This window comes from Miniopterus natalensis, chromosome 5 (genome assembly GCF_054644295.1).
Source record: "Miniopterus natalensis isolate mMinNat1 chromosome 5, mMinNat1.hap1, whole genome shotgun sequence".
NCBI classification, from domain to species: domain Eukaryota; kingdom Metazoa; phylum Chordata; class Mammalia; order Chiroptera; family Miniopteridae; genus Miniopterus; species Miniopterus natalensis.
This window is the reverse complement of record NC_142085.1, coordinates 85015137-85040743: the sequence shown is the minus strand read 5'-3', so window position 1 is coordinate 85040743 and position 25607 is coordinate 85015137. Positions and strand designations below refer to the sequence as shown.

Below are 25607 nucleotides of genomic sequence, written 5' to 3'. Positions count from 1 at the left end.
CACCGAGCGTCTGCCGGTGCTAGGCCCTGTGTTCTCTGCTTTAAATACATGATCTCATTCTGTTCTCACAACTGCTCACAAGGCAAGCATGGGCACAGAGGCTGGGCTGAGTTCTTCAGTTCAACTACTATTTATCTGAGCATCTGCTACGTGGAGGCCGCGAGGTAGGCGCTACATACAGAGGAGAAATGGACACGCTTCGCTTCCTGCCCACAGTGAGGCCACAGTCTAGTGCAGGGTGGGAGGGGGGAGTCAGGCACATTAATTAGTCCTGTGTTGTTCAAACAGCAGCTTGGGACTGCTTAGAGGCTCAACAAGTTAACTTAGTGGGTCCTGATCAGCATTAAAAATAAATGACTGCACCGATAAAGTAGAAGAGATTAGCGTGGGATGGAAAAGAGTGTGAGAGCTCCCAAGTTACAGAACCAAGTGGCAAGTGCTCTTATTAGAAGCTGATATAAAACAGGACAGCACAGAGGAGTGAGTGTCTGCCAATCAACCAGCACCTAGCTCCAGAGAGAAGCAATTTTGGTTTCTCACCAACAAGAGGTCTCTTAAGGGTAAGATGCCTACATCCAATGCACATAGCTAAGAACAGCTTGAGAAGGACCAGCATGAAATTTCCGGGACTGGAGAAGGAAATGGGGGGGGGGGGTCCCTTCTCTTGTAAGCCTGGGAAAGAGCGTGGGCACCATGAAGCCATGCCGAGAGGCACAATGACACCAGTCCTTTGTTTGCACAATGAAGCCAGGCTCGAGAAGAGGGCATTAAACCTCCAGAAGATGGAGCCCAAATCTAGCCCTGATCGCTAGAACTATGGGAGGTGCTGGTAGGTCTACAAGCACCTGGTAGGTCTACAAGCACCGGTAGGTCTGGAACGAAGTCCCACCATCCCACGGCTGAGAGTGCAGGAGAGCTTGTGGAAGGCAGGACACAGGAAGCCAGGCCTGGGGCCTTTCAAGGGCCTTCGCCTTGAGAGCAGCGCCTCCTTTGGGATGGCTGGTTACTGCGATCTCCCTGACCAGGATAAAATTGTGATTAAATGTTCTGTTCTTTTAGTAAAACTTCCTTCTAGATACCACGTTTACAGGTTAGGTTTGTGGCAATCCACCAGGCAGCCTCGGGCAGATATTTTCTCAGGTTTCTGAGTAAGGATTCAAAGCAATTTATTTGATTTTCAAAATAGGTCCTATTCATTGTATGGAGGAAGAGGCAGGAGAGGAGCTGACGACTCGCTCAGCATCGGACAGTGGCGGGACCGGAACAGAAAAACAGGCCCTTGGGACAGCAGAACCCCTGCATTTTAACTTCTAAGCTGGCTTGTGATGTTGGCTGCTGGTCTGCTTTTTCTTAAAGAGCCATAAGCAGTTTTCTCTTCTTTGTCCAGAATACAGGGGATCATATATAATATAATTTATACATATTATGAGCACATACATCGCAAAATCAGTGCATCACAGAGTGAAAAGTTATCCCTGAATGTCAGCGGACGGTTATTTTGTATTGCCAGTCTAGAGTCAAAAGAAGGTGTTTTTCCTAACTTCTTAGCCTTTTAAGCGATGTCTATTTTTAGGTTTTACCAGGTTTCAATTAAAATTAGGTGTTACTGCTTCGTTTTCAGAAGAAAAAAAAAGTCTCAAAATTATAGCTAGCAAGAAAAAAGTAACTGAAGTGAGGGTGTTACTGGTAGAATTTAAATCAAATATTTTCAGTTCTACTTAAAGGCTGTTCAATAGGTAAATTATAAAAGGGTGGAGGAAGTAGCTACAGATGTGAAAAGTATTAAAAGATATAGTAAACATTTTCAAACGAGCACGATTAAAGTTTCCCATCTAGAAACACACAACTAGGTGGTGGCCTATGCAATTAATAGAAGTGCGGAAGAGTGGGTACTGTGGGGGAGCGGAGGGGCCTGCGGGGAGTGGGGCACGGTGGGGGGGACAAAGCTCTGCCCCTGGGCTTGGATGGCATCCCCCTTATAGTAAGGAACTCTTTAAGCCGAACACTTGATCTGTGTGGCTTTCGTACCTGTGGAGTATTTTTCCTTTTAAACTAAAGGGATTTACATTAATAATAATTTAAAAAATCATTTCTTTGGAGAGAACTAACAATACACTGGCCCGTTGTTATTCCCAGGTCTCGTAGGATGGGAGAGATGAGAGTGAAAGGCCGGGTCCCTTCCCTTCCCTTCCAGAAGGCTGCAGGTGAAGGGCCATGGCCAGTATGCGTGTCAGCCACTGAGTGGTCTCAGGTCTGAGAACATGTACAAATGGTTTCAATGGCAAGTAAGTCTATGGTGCCCACAGACGGAGGTTTCATTAGCTTCGAAACTAAATTTTAAAATGTATGATCATCTGAAATGCACACACTCTTCAGCTTTATTTCTTGCTTTTAGCTTTTAATTAAGTTCAGAGCAGCTCAAAATTTTCCTCCCGGCACAGGAATAGTCCAGGTAAACCCCAGCAAATTCTGCTAAACAAACCAGGGCCGGCGGTGCCATCTACCGCGGGTTACCTGGGGCTGGGCTCGGCGGGCACTGCCCGGGCCTCCACTGGGCCTCCACTGGGACTCCACTGGGCCGGGGGAGACCAGCCACAGAGGACACGAGCCGCGGTTACGCGATCCCAGCGCTCCGGAGTCCAGCTCCGCTCCTTTCTCTGCATCTGAATAAAATACTTGGCCCCTCTCTGTTTATTTGCACCGAGGGCTGTTTAACGGAGGAGCACAGAGGGGAGGGAAAGCCACCGCCACGTGGGCGAGAAGGACTTCCAATCACAACAAACACACCAAAGAGGGAGGAAGACAGTAAGCGATATTATTTCCTTTCTGACGTTCTTTAAAATAAATGCAGGGCCCTGGAGGAGGCCGCCGGACCTGTTCCCACCGGCCGGAAAGTGTGGAGGAGCGGAGACTCGGTACGCGACCCACTCTGTGCCCAGGCCCCACTCCAGAGCACAGTTTAGCAACTGGGTCCCAAGGGCCCGAGTACCTGGAAATTGTCTACAATGCAGTCACCTGCGCTGCTCGGAAATCACCGAGCTCCTTTCCCTTCCGTCAGACCCCGGCGGTTTGACATCTTCTCTGTCGCATCTGCAGAGACCCCACATCCTCCCAGCTGAGTCTCCGGCGGCTGAGAAAGGCTGGGGTGGATCTTGAAACCCCAGCCACAGGGGGCGCAGCTGAGCGCGAGCCAAACCTACATTCTGCTCCATCCCATTTTGAAGCTATTTCCCCTGAAGCGTGGGAGCAGAATTCACATAAATTTTTAAAGCAACATATGATTGATGTGCAAGAACGGAAGGGGCTGTATTTTCTCATCTGCTTCTCCGAGTCAATCCGTTCTAACGGCCGGATGCTCATGTCACTCACAAGACGCAGAGACACCGAGCACCGCGGCAGGGGACACTTGACACGCTCCGCTCGGAAGCCTTGAAACAGCCGTCAGAAGCTGGACTCTCCCCTCGCTGCCGGAGCGAGTGTCAGAGCCTAAGCAGTCCAGTCCCCGGGAAGAAGGAAAACTCTCATTTTCAAATGGAGAGGAACCCCCTGCCCTGCACACACCCGACACACACCTAACACGGACGACCTGGCCGTAGGACCCCGTCACAGGACCAAGCCTTGCAGTCCATCAAATTCCCACCCTAACCACCTTCCCTTTTTGCTAAAAGCAACAGTCGATAACTACATTAAGCTGAAGGGTAAGGCGGACATACAGGAGTTTTATGGGGTGACTGTGCCATGAGCGCTGCCCCCTAGAGTTGTGCAGCATGCAACCTGTGAGGCCACACAGGGCAGCCCCGATTCTATTTATAACGTCAGAATATACTCTTTACTTGTGTATTTGCATATTCTGTATATTATACAAGCAATATGTATATTACACATGTCCATGTAAATCTTATTGGTTAGTTAACTCTTATATATACTAATATTATAAACCAGCATCGATAAGTTAATTATATCTAGTGTCCAAGCCTTAGGATCTGTTTCCCTCTTAATCTTTGAATATAAACCTACTTGAAAGTCAGGCTTTGTTTCACTTGAGTCAACAGTGATCTTTGACCCCCACCCCCGACCATCCCATTGCTCACCAAAAAATGGGGGCAGGATTCTTATTCTACCTTATAAATATATCTCCCAAGTCTCTACCTGCTCAGGCCTTGTAGTATCTCCTCTGGACCATTACAGTAGTTTTCTAACTGGTCTTCCAACTTCCCTTCTCTCCCACACCAGTCAGTCTATCACATTATAGCCAGAATTACTTCCTCAGACACAGACAAGTGCATATCACGCCTCTGATTCAGAACCTTTAATGGCGCCACATTCCCAGAGAGAGAAAGTTGAAGCAAATCGCTGTGGAGTGTGACCGGCGCACAGCCCGACCAGCTCGTCAGTCTGGGCTACAGTGACTTCCACAACCAACCAACATCCACTCGCGCCTCGCTCAACGGAAACCCACTTGGTCTTCCTAAAACCATGGGGGATTCGGGAGAGTGAAGAAAGTCAGTAAGCCCATGCCCGGGCCTCGGTGTGCAAACACTCTGGCAGGAGACACGGACACGCCAATCAGTGACCGTAACCGACCCTGGCGACTGCAGTCTGGCCCCAACCCAGGGCGGAGTCTCGCACCCGGTGGGTTCCCACGCGCCCGTGTGCCCTGCGCTCCAGCCATGTCGGATTTTTCGCTCTCCGAGAGCGCGCCAGGTTCTCCACGCCCGCGTGTCCTCACCTCCGGCGTTAGGAACGCCCTCGTCAAGAGCTTGCCCGGTAGCCGCACTCCCGCAAGGCCTTCGCTGACGCCCCAGGGCATTGTTTAGGGCTTATAACCGCTGCGGTTCACATTCGGACGCCTGCGCTTCCTGCCACCTCGAGGGCAGCACCCAACTGGGTGAGACGCTAAATGCGGCGCCCGCTGAAGAGCTCAGCAAGGGAAAGCCCGGCCCCCAGAGGGAAGCGACTAAGTCAGTTAATTAGCCCAGATCTCCCTCCAGGTTAAAACTGGTGACTAATTCCCAAAAAATAACTGAGCCAAAAAGTGTGTATCTGTGCAGAGTAGCGTCTGTATGTGAATATTCATAAACAGTCACAAAGAGACGAGTGATGCGGACAGATATTTACCACCGCGGTGGCCGCCGCCCAGATCGGCACAGGGGCTGAGAGCAGGTGGAAATCCCTGCCGGTGACCCCGTCGCGGGCATCAGAGGTGAGAGCGTGGTTTCCCGCCCACCACTGGGATCCTGTAGCTCGCCCCTAACCCCCACGGCCCCGGGGGTTCCCCTCACTGCCTCCTTTTCCGCAGACCCTGGGGAAGAGCCGTCAGGGCCCATCCACCGGGCAGCCTGCTCCTTCAGTCCAGCTCCTGGCCCTCCCATCCCCCACCAAGGCACTGATTACCGCCTGTCCGTCCGATCCCTGAAATGATCTGATGCGATCTCAGGACAGGCTCCAGACAACCGGGTGTCACTGCAAGTCCTCATTACAGGAGCTGCACCCCCTGTCCTCCGGGAGGTCACAGCAGCCCTGCCTGCAGGGCCCGCACGGTCCCGCCGGGTTTAACCCGACGCCTGCAGGCAAACCTCCGTGCAGGGGGCAGCGGGCGTTACCTCCGCCGCACAAAAGAGAAAGCTGGCGTCCGAGTGCTCACCGAAGGGCACCCAGGGCGCAGAGCCGTTCTGGGAAGTCATGAAGAAAACCAAGGCCACGCTGTTCACGTCTGAGGAAAGCAAGCCCCCGAGCCCGCACGGCCCGGCCCGGCCCGGCCCGCGGGGAGCAAAACGCACCCGTTTCCCTTCTGGGATGGAGCAAAGGGCACCGCTTTCGAATTCATTATGTAAAACGAACTTCAGACAGTCTAGTTAGAAAGAAAAACAATGTTTCAAAACTGCCCGTCACCAGCCTCACTGTCAACCCGCCGCCTTCCGAACCACACGGCGTTTGGCCTTCCAGGGACGGCCCGCGCAGGGCCGGGCGGGAGGGAAGGCGCGCGGGTGAGGCTGAGCGCAAGTTCGGTCACCGTTTCCATGCCCTCTCCCTTCCAGATACACAACTGGGATCCCCGTTGAAGATGAGTCCTGTCCCGCCCCCCAAGTTCCCCAAAGCCACGCGCGCCTCTCGCGGCCTCGGCGGTCATCTGCACGCGTCCCAGCCTCAGCCAGGCCATTTATAAAGGGGCCTGTGTTCAGCTCGACTCTGTTCAATTCCAGCGCTCCCTTCCAGGACCCAATCTGCACGTAATTAAAATCATATTGCCGCAGACGCTGAGCGGCACGGTAAGTTTTACCATATGCATACAATGGGCCGCTGCGGAATCTGGCGTGTGGGCAGCGATCCATCACGAGGGGCGAGCCTGGCTTACTTTGGAGTGCGCGTTATGTGCTTTGGATCAGTTCTGCTTTCCCCTCCTGCTGACGCCGTCCGCGAGGCCTAACCCTTTGTGGGCCGGCCCCGCGGCCTGCCCGTGTCTCTCCGCGGTGACCACCGCTGCGCCCTGACTCAGGAGCCACCTGCTGCCGGAGGAAGGCTCCCGTGAAAGCTTCCCGTTTTCTGAACCCAAACGCGCTTTCTCTGTCCTGACAGGCAAAGGCGGAGCAGATACCATCAAAGCCCCAGGGTCCAGCGCAAGCGAAGGGAGAAAATGCCAATGGGATCCTTGCTCCCCAGCCCTGAAGGCGGAGGGCGCTCCTGGAAGCTTAAAGGGGCAGTTTTAGGACAAAGCGAGGAAGTGCTGCACCGCAGTAGATAATAAAATATGAAACGAAGCCCCAGGAGGTCGAAGACCAGAGGTCATGCCCGCGGGTCCAGGGCTGAGGAGCATTCCTGACACGCTGAGGCCCAGACGACAGGGAAGCCACACGTCTCCACCTCGTCCCCTGCTCCCCCGCCGGCCGCCTTCCCTGCAGACAACAAAGATCCGAGGCCCTGGTCAGGGGAGGGATGCAGGCTGGACGGGCCTCGGGTCCGACCCCGGTCACCGTTCTCAGGCTCCATATCACCTGCAGCTAACAGAGCCGGGAAGCTGCAGTTTTGCTTTAAGACATTCTTCAATATAGATTTCAGAATGAGCTGAAGTCTCTCTCAACATGTGACATGGAGAAACACATGTTCTTAATCTGTGGGTTTGGGATTGTTTTAGAATTACATCAATGAGACATATCCTCAAAGAAGAACCAGGCCACCCACCCTCACTCGGGGGACAGAGCCACGCAGGGCACCACCGCTTTCAGCTCGATGTCCCACGACAGTCAAATCCCAAACTTCTTTTCAAAGGGACTTTCATTTGAAGCTAAAAAAAAAAAAAAGAAGAAGAAAAAGGAGCTTTGCAATCCAGAGGGTATTGGTCCTATGCTTTTTTCCACGAAAACGCCATGATTACTGACTTGTTAAACAATTTGAAGGGAAAAGTAGGAAAAAAGTTTCCCTCTATTATATGGCGGGGGGGGGGGGGGAGAGCGGAAAAAGTAGATTTACAGCTGTGAGTACAGGACACAGTTTATTTTTTTCTATTACTGGTTTTTTTTTAAGAAAGGGAGAGAAGGCGAGAGCGCCCGCGAGAGAGCTCCACGTATTTATGCATCACTGGTTGATGCCTCTGTGGGCCCCGACCAGGGATCGAACCCGTGACCTTGGCGTATGGGGACGATGCTCTAAGCACCTGAGCTACGGGGCCAGCACAAAAGAGTTCATTCTTGCATTATTAGTAATTATCATATTATTTATCTGCATTACAACTGTAAACCTATTTTTGCAGACCCCTGTGTATACATAGATGGGCTCCAAATGCCTTCCTCCCCTTTGAAGAACATAATTAAATCATTAGAAGAGACGTAACCAATCCAGAGGATTTATTGGGTGACTTGTGAAATGATATCACAAGCCCCCCCCCCCACCCCGCATTGATTGCTAAGCAGCAATCAAGGTGGGGCGGGGGGGATGGTTGGGCCTTTCAGGGGCCTGGAGTGAAAAGTCCTTCTTTCATGTTCTGACAAAACAGAAAACACCATATTCCACCGGGGACCTGCCGCTGGGGCCGGCGGGGATTTAAGGGGCACACAAAGGCTTTCTTTGGTATCGGGTAGAGTTACTAACCTATCAGAGGAAACCAGATGGAAAGAACAGTAGACGTAAAACGGGCTGTACAAAAGAAACAAACTCTGTAATTATCACAATCTTGATTCTAAAAATAAAGGAACCGACCCGGGAGCCCGAGCGTCTGAGGGCCGAGTGATTCACAGGCCGGCCTGAGCGCTCAGCCTTATCTCCTCTCCACGCACCAGCCCCTGATGTTTTCCTGACTTTCTCCTGCTCTGGGTGGGATCTTATGTGATGCGAGTCACCGTCTGCAGATAGAAGCTTGTTGGAAACCAGCTCCCTATTTATTCTATACGTTTTAGAACTTCTCTCCCTGGCCTCACAAAATATAATCATCCCATCGTGGGTACGTCCCCCCAGCCACCGAACCCGTGCCCGTCTCATTTGGCTTCTTGGGTCAACGTGAGCCCGTCTGCCCCACGCCACCTATTACATAGAGCTGGATAACCGCAGATCTGGTTCCTAGCGCCTCTTAATTCAGGAAATAAGAGGACACGGCTTCAACGGAGCTAAGCGTTTTTGCAGTGAAAAGCTCGTCTTTCATGCTCTTAGCTTCGAAATCGGAATGGCTTTCAGACCCGCCCAGAGGGTCCAGTCTCCACAACCACACGCATCTTAACTGATACAGAAAAATAAGATGCTGTGACCAACACGAGTACCCTGTATTCTCCTGACACAGTATCCAAATGTTTGAATCCATTATTTCTGCAGGCTGGGAAAACTGAAACAGAAAAATTCCCCTCTCAGGAGATGGTCAGGCTGGGAATCGGTAAGTGACCGGGCGAGAGGAGCCCAGAGAGCAGGGCCGCCCCCTGTGCTGCGATAATCCTATTAAGCGGTTCTTAGCACAACACAATTTGGTCTTGAAGCGAGTGGCTGAAAGATAAAAGGGGGCCTTTGATTTTAAGTGTCACTTAGCTGTGTGGGTAAAACTCCCATCTCCCGCTCAAGGGCTCATCGGCACAATCAAACTTGGAGCCCAAGGGCCCTTGAAGGAGCTGCTTCCCCGACGGCCGGCCGGTGTCCCCGTGGTTACGAAATGCTCCTTGGGGAAAGGGGCCTCCCCTTATTTGGGCAGAAGCAATTCCCTCTGTTCCCTGGGAACGCATCCCGTCTAGACTGCAGGGCTGATCCTCGAGCGAGCGAGTGAGGGGGGAATCCTCTGTAGCTCCCTTGCCAAGGAAAAGACCTCAGGTTCACTCTCAGCAATTATAATACAATCCATCCCAAGGCATCCTTCAGGTAACCGAGGATGCCGAGACAGCTGCTTCTTCGTTAGCCAGGAAAATTAAACGGAAACCTGCCGTGAGCACAGCACGCGCTGGCTGACACCGGCTCAGCCCCTGGTGGACGGCCAGTCGAGATGAATGGAAAGGCCTTTGCTGTCGTTGTTAATCCCTACCCGAGGATATTTTTTTCCATTGATTTCTAGAGAGAGTGGAAGGGAAGGAGTGAAGGAGGAAGTGGGGGACAGGGAGAGAAAGAGAGAGAGGGACAGAGAGAGAGAAATATATAGATGTGAGAGAGACATCGATTGGCTGCCTCCCGTAGCCGCCCCAACCAGGGCTGGGGGTGGAACCTGCAACCCAGGTATGTGCCCTCGTCCAAGAATCGAACCCCAGGCCCTTCGGTGCGCAGGCTGATGCTCTAACCACTGAGAACACTGGCCAGGACTAGAAATGCCTTTTTGTCTCCTTTTATCAATTACCAACAGAGGGATGTTAAATTCTCCAACTCTGACTGCAGATTTGCCTATTTACTCCCTTAAACTCTGTCGATATCTGCTTCATGTCTTTTGGGCTCTGTTACTAGGCACATACAGATCTATGGTTGGTGCGAACGGGTTCCCGGAGAGCTGCCCCTTTTATCCCTGAAGTCTATTTTCTCTCGCGCTCCAGCTTTCTAAGGCGCACTGTTTGTACGACATCTTGACTCCGTCGACCTGCCTCTATTTATAGTTAAAGGCAGCCTATCCTTTGGGTCTCTCTTTTTCTCTAGTCTAACAATCTCTGCCTTTAAACTGAAGTATTTAGTTCATTTATATTTAATGTTAATGATTGATGTGGTTGGATATGAGTCTGCTACTCTGATTTTGTTTTCTATTTGTCCCATCTGGGTGTTTTCTTGGGTTTTGTTGTGTGTGTTTTTCTGTTTATTTTTTTATTCCTCTGCTCCTCTCTTCGCTTTACCTGGAATAATTAAATATTTTTTAGAATTCTATTCTCATCTCCCTTCTGCCTTTTCCACTGCGCCTCTCTGCATTTTCTTCAGAAGAGCTAATATGACTTTATAAAGAACAAACATCCCCTGCCTGGGAACATTGCATCAGTACATAAAACTATGGATCAGTTACTGAGGAGGCTGAAAATCCTGCCCCCCATCCTCCCCCCAAGGCCTTTATCAAGAGGGAAAGACAATCCTCCCTGTCTTCTTAAGCAGCTTCTAATACTATGATTCTACATACTACAAGAGTGAGACAAGTTTTTCTTTAAGTTCTCTTTATGGTAATTTTCACAGAATCTAAGTCCCTGAATCTTCATGGTCTCCATCCTAAGAATTCAAATTCCTGAGCCTCTGTTTGGTTTCTTCATGCCTCCTCCAGGAGCCCCTCTCTACTCCTGGAGGACTGCAGCCCATTCTTTGAAAATACGCTTTCAAACCAAGTTTCAGGCTTGAGAGAACGGAACCAATCGAAGGCTTGCAAGGAGTGCCCTCTGGAGGAAGCCTTTATAAAGACGCTGAGGACTGCATTGGTATGAACTGGTTGTAGCAGCTCCAGCTTCAGGAGCCAAAAAAATAAAAAGAAAGAAAAACAGTGAATCCAGAAGGCATGCTGGCTAAATTATGGGCGTAAATATATCTTCTTAGGAATAATTCTAACTCCTCAAAGACAAGATGACGTCTAGCAGAAAAAGAAACAATGTCTCGCTAAGGGCACTCCCTAAATACAAAATAACAAAAGCTGGAAACACTAACAGCCAGAAAGATAAGGGTGGGTCCAGGGTTCTGGCTGAGACCTTAGTTTTAGATACTGTTTCTTATCTGGAAGGAAGGCGAGCTTTCTCCAGAGAGGTGGCGGGTGTGGGCACGGGCGTGTCGCGCTGGTCTAGAGGGAGACGGACGGCTGAGTCAGGGGTCAGAGGGGCAGGGTTTGGATGTTGACTCTGCCCCTTTGCAGCGGTGTGACCCCGGGGAAGTTTTTCAGTCCCCTTAAGCCATCTGCAAAATGGGGGCGATGAGAGACTTCACCTCAGAGGGTGCGAAGAGAATGAAGCAGTAGGGCCCAGTCCACAGGAAGTGCTCCTACTATTGATACGTATAAGACCTTAGATAAAGGGCGAGACACCATTTAAAAAATGATCCCCAGGGTGCTTCGTTATTGCACTTTCCATGTTAGCTACAAAGAAAATTTTTTTCGAGGCTTTTCCACCCCCATTTGATGAGACATCACCGGCTCAATGAAAACAATGACGACGGGAACTTCTTTAAGGTGGTGACACCTGAACAAGCACAGTCGGTCAGTGGAGCCAGTCAAACACCCGCCTGATTTCCACGGCTCCACCACCCACGCGGGCCCACGGAGGCCGCCCGCCTTCCTGGCAGCGCTGGCGCTGTGGAGGGAAGGCCTTCCACCTGGGGCCTGTGGGGGGTGCAGCCCCCCCCCCCCCGCCTGGCCCCGGGAGGGGCCCTGGGAGCCCTTTGTAGACCTAGCCGCCCTGCGATACTGCTGGGAACGTCTTTGTCGGCTCTGAGTCTCCTGTTTGTCTTTGTTTACTGTTTGGTTTACACGCCACCTCTGCCCACGTGTCCCGGGAGCCGGCAAAGCTGGAAGACTGGCAGGAGAGTCTGTAAGAGTGAAGAGTTTTGGGAAGGTGAGGAGGAAGGAGACAGAAAGAGAACGACCTCAGTTCCTCAGAGGTTACACAGTGGGTGCTGGGGAAACCCCCAGTAGGGAAGCACCCAACAGGAGGACTGACGCCGGGGTAAGGTGGACACGGAGTGACAAGGCGGGGGAGGCAGGGGTCTGGCCGGCCTGGTGGACGGCGCGGAAACGGCTTTGCAAGCAGCCTGCCGCTTGCGCAGGACGGGTCCCAGCCCCAGAGAGGGCTCAGGGCCGCGCTCAACAAGCGCTCAGTGGGGACGTCCGGCACACGGAGCCTTAGGGCCAACGCTCGGCATCCTCTGGAGCCCCGTTTATTTAAGGACTGGGGGGAGGAGGCGTCGCACAGCTGAGTAGTTTGATACATAAACCACGATTTGTGCACGGAAACAAACCTAGAGGTTGGCACAGAGTGCCAAGTTTGCACATGTTTTTATGATCGAACAGGAGTTTTGTTGTCGATATTTCAATACCCCTGACCGGTGCTGTGCCCTTGGCCCCAGGTGGGGACTGGGTTTTCCCCCCTTGCCGTGAAGGGTAGGCGGATGGGAAAAGGTGAGCTGAGCTCTGTGAGAACATCAGGAAACGCCCCTTACCCCGGGCACGGCTTCAGTGAAAGCTCTTTCAGGGTCGCCCTGCTGACCATCCAAAGTGGCCCGACACACGTCTCCTTGGGGAACGGGTGTGCGTGGAGGTTGTGCAGAGCCTTCCGGAAGGGCCTAGACGCTGCCCACGTCGGGGAGCAGCTCCCCTGGCCTCCCTCACTGCAGAGCAGGCCCCCCCCGCCCAGCCTGGCTCCCCAGCCTTTAAAGGTGAGCGACTGTGCCCGGCCAGCGTGGCTCAGTGGTCGAGCACCGACCTATGTACCAAGAGGTCACGGTTCGATTCCCGGTCAGGGCACAGGCCCGGTTGTGGGCTCGATCCCCAGCGGGGGGCGTGCAGGAGGCAGCCGGTCACTGACTCTCATCATTGATGTTTCTATCTCTCTCCCTCTCCCTTCCTCTTTCTCTAAAAATTAATAAAAATATATTTTTAAAAAAGAAAAAGGTGAGAGACTGCGAGGAGTGTGGGGGAAGCAGGGGGAGTGGAGCGTGGACCCAGGGGCAGGCTGAGGAGGAAGGGCTGTGACAGGGATGGGCTGAGCTTTCCCACCTTCCTCCAGGGACCGGGCGAGGCCTGGGAAGGCCCGGAGGTGCCACAGAAGCCACACATCGCCTCTCCCAGCGGCCTCACTGCGACGCCTTTTCCAATCTTGATTACGCTCTACGTGGAAAACTTAAAAGGGCAGGTGATAGCGGGAAGCTTTTAAATCAGAAACACGTGACTAAAGTTCCCAGCGCCGGCCTTTGTTTCTGGGACCGCGCGGCCACCGCGAGCCGAGGGGGCCACCAGCGAAGCCTGTGGACACGCCCGCGGTGTCTGGAGAAGGGACAAGACTGTGTGTGTGCTCGGCAGTCGAAACACCCGCCAAGAAACCTCAAGTCCTGTTTTTTAAACGACAATGACTGTCAATAATCGCAGCTCACATCCTACGACAGGTCAGCGTAATGAGCCCAGTTTCTGATAGGAAGACAGGCACCGCCGATGACTCACGTTAGTGTTTCCTGGTGACCCCTGGCTCCGCCCAGCTCGCTCGGGTCAGACAGCTGTTTAAAGTCAGTGGACACTGAATTCAAGAGTTACAATTTCAGATCAAGGTCCCCTTTCGATTCAAAGGTTTTAAAAAGCAAGTTTTTAAAAAATGAGTGTATATTTTGGTACAGAAAGAATTGGGATCACAGAAAACAATTATCCCCCCCCCCCCCCCCCAGTTCTCCCTCGCTTCTTGCACCCCAACGCTGCGTTCTCACGGTGTGTCGGAGTGGACCGGCCAAGCCGGTCAGCACGGGGCAGTGAGGGAGCGCGAGCGATGGACACAGCGGAGGCCCCTGGGGCCGAGGGGACCCTCCCCTCCACGGGCCCGCTAACGCCCGAGGGGATCCGGAGCCAGCTGGGCACTGGGGCCCAAGGCTGCTGGAGCTGCTGCAGGCGGGAGGCAGGGACCTAGACGCTTCCAGGCCCTGCCTTGAGCCCTGAGGTCGCAGGAGCCCCCGGGCCCGCCCACGCCGCGTGTTTTCAGGGATGGGAGCCCACTCCCTCCTTCCAGCGCTTCCTGCTTTCCCCCGGGTGGCCCCGGGAGGACAGACGGCCCAGGTCCTCCAGCCTTGCCCGGCAGGCCTCGCCCGCCCCCCCCAGCTCTGTCTTGTCCTGGCTCCTGCAGGGGATGGGCCAGACCCGGATGAAGGGACAGAGCCACGTTCCGAGTGACCACGCAGCCGGGCGCTGTGCTACCAGCTTTGTCCAGCACACCGGCTGCGCCCCGCACAGGAATCCCCTTCGCTGCTCTCGACCGCGTCCCCCCAGCCCAGCTCAGTGAACAAGCAGAGCGCTCTGGGCGCAGGACCCGAGCCGGACACGGTGACTGCCCCGAACCTCCGCTCCGTCTCGGCTTTCCCGCGAGGAGCGGTCGGCAGGCTCTGTGCCTCACCAGCGCTTTGGCGGCCTGAGAGTCCAGACTACACGTCGGAGGGGGGCCGGCATTCTGAGGCTCCCGGCGTCTGTTTGCGCCACACGGACCCTGCGGCACCACGTGACACGAGCACATTTGGTGCCCCCTGAGGAGCGCAGGGCGCCCAGGAGCCCGGGGCTGACGGCCCGGGGGTCGGGCTCCCGTCCCTGACTCCGTGCCGAGCAGACAGCGTCTCGCTGCCGCCTCCGGGGTCGCTGCGTAGAGGACCTGTCGCCTCGGTCACCTGCCTCTGGGGACGCGCAGGTGGCCCAGGAGAGCGCTGTAAGCGGAGAGCGCCGGCACTGGCGCAGGGCATGGGGACGACGACAGCGGCCATGGGCACTGACCAGGGCCGTCCGCCGTCCGCCGTCCGCAGGAAGAGTCCGTGTCCCCACAACGGAGGCGGACTCGATCTCTGAGTCGCCCGGGCCGTGGTCGGCACTATCTGCCATCGCGCGCTCGGGAGCAGGCCGCTGGAGACCGGAATGGGGACGCCAGGCTGGGTTCAAACGTAAGAAAAGCCGGGCGAGCACCGCGACGGAAGGAGGCTGACTGCGTGGGGAGCTCGCACCGCAACACGCAGACAGGGCCTGGAGGAACGCGCGCCTGGAGCCTCTGCAGTCTCGGTAACCAGGGCCCCGGAGCAGCCCGCGCCCCCTCCTCCCCTCCGTCCCCGCGTGGACACGCGGCCTCTTTCCTGCCAAGGTCACCTCTGCGCCCAACGTCGCGAGCGCCGCGAAGAAACGACCCAAACGAGGAAACCCTCTGTGAAAACACTGTTTCCTTCAGTGCACGACTCCTCAAGCATCCGACCCAGGAGGACCACGGCCTCAGGCCAGGCCAGCAGGTGTGTGAAGAAACAAAGGCTCATCAAAGGCATTTTCTAGGTTTTACCACACGCAGGGCCGGCCGGAGCGGTTCACACAGAAACTCGGCCCCGTGGAGACTCCTTTCGGTGCGCTCCGGTGCGGCCTTCACCCAGCCTGCTCGCGGCAGGAAGCCGGGGTCGGGGGTGCGGGCCGTCAGCCCCACGCCCTACCCTTCGGAGATTCCTCCTGAGGATGTCACACCCGCCCCTCCCCTCCGGCGCCTCCACAAAGACCCCCCAGGGCTACCGGGGGCAAAACAAGACAGACTTTCTATCTTCCCCAAGACTGCCCGCAGGTGTCACCTCCGTCCAACAGACATTGTAGTCACGGTTCTTTTCCTTAATGAGGTTAATGTTTGTTTATTTGAGATGAATGCAAAACAACAGATAAATTAAGAACATTGGAGAAGACAGACTTATTATATTAAAATCAGGCGTCAGAGTCTAAGGCGCTGAGGACCCAGCAGCCCGTGACTGCCCCACCCTGTGGCTTCCCTCCACGGCCGTCCTTGGGGATGTGCCTGGACGGTGACAAGGTGCCCTCGTCAGCTGTGTCAGCAAACTCACGGGGTCGAGCTGGCCTTTCAAAGCGGCCACTTCCCAGTTTTTCTCAGATCGATCTGCCAAGCGGATCCTGCTGGCAAAGGCCCGGGCAGACCCCCCCACCCTGGGAAAAGAGATGAACACGACAGCCTCATCTCGGGGTACAGGGCTGTCTCAGGCCTGCTCATGGCGAGCGAGAGGGGGGCAGTGGGGTGGTCGGGGAGAGGACAAGAGGCGCCCCATGCGGCTGGGAGCCCGGCGGTCGCCAGACCAGTGTTCACTCTCCGGAAGCTGACGTCACAGCCACCTGGGTGTGTCTCCCTGCTTCGGAACGGATTCAGCTCCATTTCACCCCGGAGATAAAGGACGGCGGCCACGACTGCCCCCGCCGTCACTCATCACGTAACGTAAACGGTATCTTCACCCCACAGAGGAGCAGACCGCCGCCTGATTATCTCCACTCCAGAGACGGGGAGGCCAGGGCTCCCCGGGGTTCAGTAACTCGCTTCAGGAAATGTGGGCTGAGAACTCCCTACGTTGTCCGCCTGCCCTCAAGGTGGAGTCTGTTCTTGTTCCATTAAACATACCTCTTTTTTTTTTTTTAATAGGCGAGATCTCTCAAGAAAGTTCGAATTCTAGTGCCTTAATGGTAGAAATAGCTCTCGTGTCCTGTTTCTAATTTCCCAAGGTTGCGAAGCCACAGTCGTCAGGCTGGGCAGGAGCCTGAGACTTTCCTTCCACCCACCGACCGGTGAAACTCGTCACGGCTCAGGTTGAACTTAGTGGCAGCAGCACCCGTGGGCGGTGGCCCCTGTTCTCTTGCTGCAGTTCAGAGGTTTGGAAAAAGAGGGTCCCGTTTCGGAGCTCTGCGAGGAATGCCCAACTGGAGGAGGTATCTGCGGGTCCCCAACCCAGCGAGCGCGGCTCCGAGGCCACAGGAATCCAGCCACGTCCTTAGAACAGGACAATCTGAGCAGGAGTGGCCCACTAATGGGAGTGAACACAATCCCTAGACTCTCAAAACCAAACGAACAACGAACTTGTCACTGGCCAGAAAACAGCAAGAAGATGAACTATGTAAGGACGGTTTTCTTGTCTCCAGTGGGAAGTTGAGCTAATAGAGAATTGGTCCCTTTCAGGGAGACGAGTGGTCTGTGACGGCCCCTGCGAGCCCCGTGTGCTCACCTCGTCTCCCGTACGGCGCACACCTGGGTCCTAGCAACGCTCACAGGCCTAAGTTTAACGCACGGCCCGCCTCTGATCTCAGCACGGGAAACGGGCACGTGTTGGATGAAAGGACGCTGGTGTCTGAAGAGAAATGTGCAATGTTCTCATCAACAGCCAGACTTGGGGCTGAAGGAGACGGGCTTGGCTGTGGCCAGGCCTGCTGCGCACAGGCGAGGACCTGGACCTGCGGGCTGGGGACAGTGCTCGGGGAGGAGGCAGCTCCCAGCTCTGAGTGCAGAGCCCGGGCGGTCTCCCCTTGGCGGGGGTCTCCAGCCAGGCCTCATCTCTGGAAGCCTTGCTGCTGCGTAACCTAGGTGGACTCTGGTCACTGCCAGGACCTCCGGCCCCATGGATTGCGGGCAAAATAACAGCTCCGGGTGGCGTGGACACTTCTGGCAAAAATGCGTACCTTTCTCGTTAGCTTTTCTCCCTTCCCTGGCAGTAATGAGGGTGGGAACGACGCGGGAAGCGCCCAGTGGGTGTCCGCTGTGGCCCTTAGCCCGCTTGACATTGTGTGCGGGGACTTCTAAGTATCAGTGCAACTCCTCTCGCAAGGTCCTTGGAGGTGATACACAATTTTTAAAAAGCCTTTTGAATAGCAATTGCTGCTACTCGATCATGGTCTTCTCCTGAGCCATGGCAACCCAGGCAAAACTGTAAAAGGTGCTCAGGTTCCTTCCCAACTGTGCCAGCTGCTGTCTCAGCTGCCTGAAGGCCACGTTTATTTCTAGGACTATGGATTCTCTGGTGGATTTTAAAATTTGCATGAACTGTATGAACGGTATCTCTTCTAGAAAATATACCTGAGAATGGTACCTGAGCTTGTATATAAGTTTAGATAATAAAATGTACATATACATTTTTCTAGTCCAAAATCTTTCTTAAACTGTCTGTAACAATAGCCATTTGATCTCTTTGTCTATTTTGGGATTAAAAACATTTATTTTTGTAATAGCACAAGAATGTGTGAAAATGAGCTTCATTTCATTTCCTCGTAGCCCAAGGGTAGAGTCTTTTTTCTATGCTATTTTAAAAAATGTTTTGAAAGACGTGTGTGCCTTAGAAGAGACAAGAGAAGTAAACATAGCATTTCTCAGATACTAAACAGTGCAGTATCTATAAACAATAGACACGACAGTCTGAACGCCGGGCCGGGCCCCTCTCCTGGTGAGCAGTCCCAGGGGGAAAATCCAGCCATAAGATGAGGTGACTCGATGCAGCCACGACAGTGCAGAATATTCCCCAACTCCAGGAACGGAGCCCAGGCACAGTGCATTTAGAGGGATTATTAGTAACGAGGGAAAGACGCTTTCTCCTAAGGCATCGGCCTGACCACTTTCCTAACTGCTCCTGTTCCTAAATCATTTACTACTCAAACCGCCGGGGATGAAAGCGACCGTCCATGTGCAGTTCCTACTCGGAGACCATTCTGAAACAGATGCTTGGGGTTGTTGCTTTTATCCCCTCTCTGATGAATTTATTAACCACAAAGAAATGGCTTAAGCCCACCCACCTCATTTGAATGAGGTCTCGGTATTAGAATTCAAAGTGAGAGGCCGGCTTCTACTTACAAAACCAAACCACCCACATCAAGGATTCTTTCTAAGTGTGTAAATGTCCAATAGTGCTGGTGTGTCAAAGTCACCTAAGGCTGTTTTTAAAACCATCGGCGCGCTGTGAGTCCCCAGAGACCAGTGACCTTGGAAAGCTCTCCTGTGCCTCAGGGATGGAGTGTGGATGTTAAATACTCGGGCCTCAGAGAGCTGGTCCAGAGGCTGGGGAGGGGGCGGTGGAGGCCTGGGGACAGGGAACTCACCCGGGGACAGAGGCGGCAACCCCTGCCCTATTATGGCGCCCTGGGATTTTTAAAATTACTCTTCCAGCAGATGGGCCCCAGCTGTACACGGGTCGTTAGGCGCCTGGGGCTGAGGGTAAAGTCGCATGCGAACTCAGCCTGAAGGAACGATGCTACTGTTATGTTTGTTCACTATTTCACTCTTCTTCCTCCCACCCCACCCACTCGAAGGAACCCAGAACCTCCTGTTTATTTTTTCCCTAATTTAAGAGCTCCAAAACCATTTGCTCGCATATGCACCAGAATGCCCAGGCTGTTCCTTGCTGGGGGGTGAGGCAGGAGGGGCGGGAGGGGGGACTCAATGAGTGGCGGGTCTGTAAACCTGCCAACTGCCAGTTTAGTTACAAAAGACTAGAAAGAAAGGGATCTTTTCCCATTTCTACATCAATGGGGTAAAAGTGCCAACAAGGCCTCAGTTTCCTCCAGGGGTGTGCATGCTTGGATTTCTTTGCAGGTTTTTTTACTTCTTACTACCATGTGGAGCACGCGCGCGCACACACACACTAGGCCGCACTGGGCAAACGAACAAGGTGCCATCAAAAAGTCTACAGCTAGGGCTGTATTACCCACAGCCTTCTCCAATTTTCTACTTACATAATAGAATACATTATAATCTAAATGAATTATAATCTACTTAACAGAAAATATAGTATAATCAGAAACTGAAGATAGCTTGCCCCGGCTGGGTGTCTCGGTTGGAGGGTTGCCCGGTACACCAAAAGGTTGGGGGTTCGACTCTGGGTCAGGGCACATACCTAGGTTTCGGGTTCGATCGCCAGTCTGGGTGTGTACAGGAGACAACCGATCATTGTTTCCCTCTCACATCAATGTTTCTTTCTCTCCCTAAATCAATAAACATAACCTTAGGTAAGGGTTAAAAACAAAAGATAGCTAAGGTATAATCTTTAAAAATTATCTTTAATCCATGTCATAGAACGCATAATGAAAAAGACCACGGCATTAAAAAATACCTCAGCCTTTCAACCAATAACGAAGGGTGGCTGTTGAAATATAGATAAATCGACAGCAATTCAATGCGAGAGACTGAAAGGCCTGGACTGTGTACGCATCTCTGTGACCGGGTACATGGCGATACACATTTCTCGGTTGCTAGGCAAAAATGAACCACAAAAGGCGCAATAAGCTACAAAGCAAAGTAAATGACTAACGATCAAAATTGCTTTGTTTTTATTATGAATGTCCAACGTGACAGCGCACTGTGAAAGTGGTAGGTTCTCATCGATTAAGTTCCAAGAGAACACAGACTCCAGCGTTCTAAGCACTTTAATTCGTGACAGAGCCAAAACAAAGACAAGAATGACAAAAACATTCTTTTAGGTATAAGGAGTGCTCATACTTGAGTTTTTGTTTTGGTGTTTCCCCCCCTGCAGGTACTGTGAACACTGGTAATTTCCAAAACACAAATCCTGGTCTGGATACTTGGGGAGAAATTTTATCATCTCTGCCTGAAGAAGCAGCTAATAAGAAATGTACTTATAAAGTATGTTTACAATACAATGTAATATGCCCATTTCCTGTCGCTGTCCTCCTCTCCCACTAGGTTTCTCATCTACCACCTGGGTACCTGCCACTGGTGATACTAGGACACGAAAGCTGGAGTGAAATACCCAGAGCACTGCATCGAACCCTGGATTTTTTCAGAGCTGCATTTTTTTTTTTCAGTGAAAGCTTAAGACTTTCAGCTTTTGAGACTGTCCAAGGAGATGACTGATAATAATCGATTAAGCCACCACCAAGAACTACAGTCTACACATGTTGCATTCAGGAAAACAGCCTTGGTATACTAAAGCTACGGTTCTAGTGAACTGTGGCTCCAACACAATGGGACTTTCTTTCCTCGAGGGGTCTCCCTACAAACTGTCCCTTCCATCGCCGATACTGGATGATGATGCAGATGGAGTCAGCTGTCACTCGTGCTGCGTCAACTCTGGTCCAGTGGAAGTGCGTATCGCTTACAGACGCGGTATGTTCATCCGAGGGGATCCTCAACAAGAACACTTATGAACTAGAAACTCATAGAGTTTGTGTTTCAAATTTATAAAATTAAACCTGCTCCAACAGGTAATACGGGGAGGCATGCTCGCAACCTCTGGATTCAAGCAGAAACAAGGCCTGAGCGCACAGAGCCTTCTCAACGGTAATGGCGGGCTCCTCCTAAGGCTCCTTAAACAAGGTCCAGCGTGGTGCACGTTAGAACTCTGACGCTCGTCTCACTTATCTCTACAAGGCCTGGGCACGGGAAGCTGCCAGAACTTCGTTCATCTTGCCTGTTGACAAAAGGAACAATAACTGGTCATCACTGGTCAATGGAATCACCTTTCTTAGTTGTTTTTTCTTTTTCTTTTTCCCCAAGAAAATTCCTACAGAAGAGATGGCGTCAATACAACAGCAAATGTTTCACGTCTGATGGATTTCTGTGCTCTACAATGCCAAGTCTTCTTCCAGTGCTCATCTCTCCTCATGCTGGAATTGCTCAGAGAGACCCCTGTCCTGGACGTCAGACCACCCATGCTCCAGACATGATTCCACCGGTAACTAGCAGCATCACCAGACCTCACTGGCTAAGAGGACTTCGATGGATGAGGTCTACAGGGGAGGCCATCCAACCACATCAACAGGTTCTGCCTTCACAGCTCCTCACAGAGCACGGTTCGCAATGGTTCCATTTAGAAAGCCCACACTCAGGCTGCCTAAGGTCCTAGTTCAGTTTCATGTTTGGAACCAGCTGAACCTCCAAGAATGTCTCAAAATATGTTAACACCTGAAGTCAACTAAAATCTTCTTAAATGATGTAATGGAGTTATATGGACATACAATTCTGAAAATATGGATTTCTACATCTTTTACTGTTTGAAGATCTAAATGTGCCATTTTTTTGGGTACTTGCTTGTTTTCGTAAATTATGAATTATATGAAACCTGAAAAACACATGAGTAAACACAACAGCATAGAAGCAGTGTGTGAGAAAATGCTACGCAGTCATAAAGTTCAACTAGTTGGACTAGTTTAAGTAATTATGTCAAGTAACTTTACCAAGACATACATCTGGTAAGCACAGGTTGGGGCTAGACACGGGAGGTCTGACCCTAAAACTAAAGCTTCTGCCATATGCCAAACTACTTCGCCTTATCTGGTTAAATGATAACAGCTTGGAAAGTTTAATGTGACTGGGGCTGGAAAGTTTAATGTGACTTTCACAGTTGCTGAAGGCACAATATTTGCAAAATTTGGGCAATTAGCTCTCATTAGTAGCATAATAATAAACTTCAGTAATTGAAAAACTGTATTTAGCAATTTTGATTTTTATCTTTATGCCTCTGTAGCTGGTAAAACTTACATAATCTCCCAATAACTATTTATTATTTGTGTTAGGATATATCAGATCATACTATTGTATAGTACTATATTATTTATTTTTTTATTTTTTTAATCCTCACCTGAGGATATTTTGTCCATTGCTTTTCAGAGACAGTGGAAGGGGGAGGGGGGAGAGAGAGAGAGAGAAAGATCGATGTGAGACACACACATTGATTGGTTGCCTCCTGCTCTCGCACTGACCAGGGCCGGGGATTGAGCCTGCAACTGAGGTACGTACCCTTGGCCGGAATTGAACCTGGGACCCTTCAGTCTGCAGGCTGACGCTCTAACCACTGAACCAAACCAGCCAGGGCCATAGTATATATTTTTGAAGGCATCCTGGCTGTCACGTGTGACAAGAAAAATGCTGAATAATTTTTTCACCTTTCTATGGTGGTTTTGGCGCAAGGGGGAGATAAAACACAACTCTGTGAAATGCGTGACCGGTCCACAAAGAACAAAACTGGCACCAAGATACCATCTATTAGTTTAAATTATTCTAAGTGTCTTGCTAATGAGTTTATCCAGTGAGTTTATCCTTCAAACACTGACTTAAAAGTGACTCAAAACAGGAAACAACAAAGAAGCTCAGTCGTTTGGCTCAATGGCTTTAACTTAGGTTACAGAGCCGTTTTCTGAAATCTGGGCAACATTTGCCAGGTTGTAACCAGATAGGGCTGTTGTCCAGAGCAAATCAGCATTTGTGTGGTAGAAGGCAGGGAGGCCATAATGGGGAACAAAAGGAAAAAGACACAAATTTGCTCAAATTGTGGGGTGAGGGGGACACAAGAATGCGCTATTAACGCGCCTATATGTACCAGTGCAGACTAAATTTTGCGTTTCTTTGTTGCCAAGTAAGAGAAATAAATATTTCTGTCTTGACAAATGGGCCTGAAGTAAACAAAAAGGGAAATTTGTTAGGAATTCTGACCAGCATCTCTGTGTCTGTGGTTTCCTGGATACGTCAGTGTGTCCTGATGGGGAGGCTGTAAGTGGATGTAAAATGAGTGAAGGTGGACATTCCAAGTAAACACCAAGGTCTCGTGCAAACAGTACAGAATGTGGACATGCTGGCCGCACAGCTTAGACTTGGAGTGTTTTAGTTTTCAAAGCCCGTTGACATGTATGAACTCTCTGGTTCTTATGAAGGGGGACTCAGCCTACACACGAGCCAGCCAAGAGGTGAGGGCTTCAGCGACCTGCCCCGCGTCACACGGGTACGCGAGTCGACGAGGCATTGAGCGGGAAGGAGACCCAGGTCCTTCGATTCCCAGGCCAGCGCTCCTGCTTCTCGACAAGCTGTCTCTAGCGAGTGACTGATATGGATGAATTCAGTACTTATTACTATGATCCAGCTCTTCTACCTGGCTTTGTTACTACAATTACCTTATAATGAACACCCTGTAAGACAGAACCATCTGCACGAGGCAGCTGAGGTTCAGAGGAGTGCCCTGCCCAGTGTCCTCAGGAAATGGCAGAGCTGGAGCTCGCCTCCCTGCTCCTCCCACTGTGGACACCGCTGTGGTGCGTGCCCGAACCCTGGGCGGAAGTGTCACCTCTAAGTGCCACGGAAGAACCCCACTGCTTCAGGGAGATCGGCCACTGTGCTGCCACTCCAGACACGTGGCGCATTCCAACCTCCTTAAGGAGCTGGAGAGCTTGTGAAGAAATGCATTCTTGCTCATTTGCGGACCAGTCTTTGTTACCAGGCACCAGTGTGCCCCACGACCCCCGGTAACACTGCTGTAATTTCATAATAAATGAAAAGTAGGCGGCCAGAAACCCCACTTTTCAGTGACAACATGGCACAAAGAATAAAGACTTTAAAAAAATTTTTAAAGAACTGAGACGCAGCAGTGCCTGGAGGTGGAAGGAATACCTGGAGGTAACTAAAAGTTCTAGAACCAGTTTCTGCAGCTTAAGTTGCCATATGTTGTATTTGCTGCAACTGTCAGCTGTGAAATGCGGTTATAGTTACTCTTTTAGAAAATGGGCACGATTAAGGCAACGTGGAGATAGGCGCTCCTTACACAGCTGTAACTCAGGGGGGCTCCGGTTCCAGGTGGCTGACACACATCTCACCTACTCTACACAAACAGCCTTGCGAAGGAGCTGCTGATGGGACGGCAGGGACCAGGACTGCAGGGGAGGCCGAGCTGCTTTCACAGCAGCCACAGCCTTTCTTGCGCACACAAACCCAGGTCTGGAGGTAGTGGCCCCGTTTCTACATCGGTTACGCGGGTCGCGGAAGAAGAGGGAGCGAGGACCAACAGAGAGCGCCTCCTCGCAGAAAGAACCAGCGGGGCCCACCGCACGGAGAAACAGAAATTAAGTTAACAAATTAAAGGCCTCTGTGGTCTGGTTCGAGTTTTCCACCTTAATTAAGTGAACGTGTTCTGATCTCCAAATGGCCTACCAGCAGGTTAGAAACGGCCCACAGCCTGAAGATCACCTCTAAATTACAGGTGAGAGAAAAGGCAGGGAGAACACCTAGAGAGACAGGATTAGAGAGGCTGGGGCCCCTTTTTAATTAATTAACCTCCTTCGTTTCTTCCCCCAGTGAAACTCCCGTCGGAGCTGCCAGTACTCAGAGCAAAGCTGACCGGCTGGGATTAGCCACAAGAGGAGGACCTGTGATTATAAAGCCAGCAGACGAAAAACCTACCCAGGGGTGACGTGTTCCAGTACTAATGCCACCGGGTGAACCACCAGTAGGCCAAATGTGGAGGTGACCGGGCTCCACCCAGAACGCCTAGGCCTCCCAAGCACTCTCAGATCCGAGCCTCAGCCACCGGCCCTGCCAGGCAAAAGGAAAGCACCAGGGTCACTCATGGTGCTAGACCCCAACCCCCCTTATCCAGCTGGTCCTCAAGGTCAGGTTGGCCGTGTGGGAGCAGGAAGGCTGGTGCACATCCGCATAGACCAGTGTGTGCACACATGTCCCAACATCACTTGCTAAATGTTTACTGTTCTATAGTTAAAAACCTACTCAGGATGTGTCAAGGGACATCCTGTTCGATTGCATCCCTGTGAAGCCAGGTCTTTCCAAGTACCAAGTGTAAGGGTAATTAAATAAAGGCAATTACTTCCCATTAGGGAAGTTTATTTCTATGATGGAGGGGGGTACCCAGGTTCCTCTGAGAAACTGAGACCATGTTCTGCTTCCTGACCACACATGGACTGTGCATGCAATCTTTGAGATTCCCCAAAGAAGCCAGTT

General features: G+C 51.8%; 1 protein-coding gene across 2 annotated transcripts in view; it reads right to left on the bottom strand.

Moving 5' to 3' along the window:
- SCAF8 (SR-related CTD associated factor 8) overlaps positions 1-25607 on the bottom strand; it is a 124523-nt gene that overhangs the window by 984 nt on the left and 97932 nt on the right. Inside the window, exon 21 of one of the 2 annotated variants that reach the window (XM_087817699.1) lies at positions 20175-21297. The exons of the other annotated variant lie outside the window; for it this stretch is intronic. The gene's annotated coding sequence lies outside the window, so the exon portion shown is untranslated. Of the gene's footprint in view, positions 1-20174; positions 21298-25607 lie in introns of those variants that run through there. 2 annotated transcript variants of the gene reach the window in all.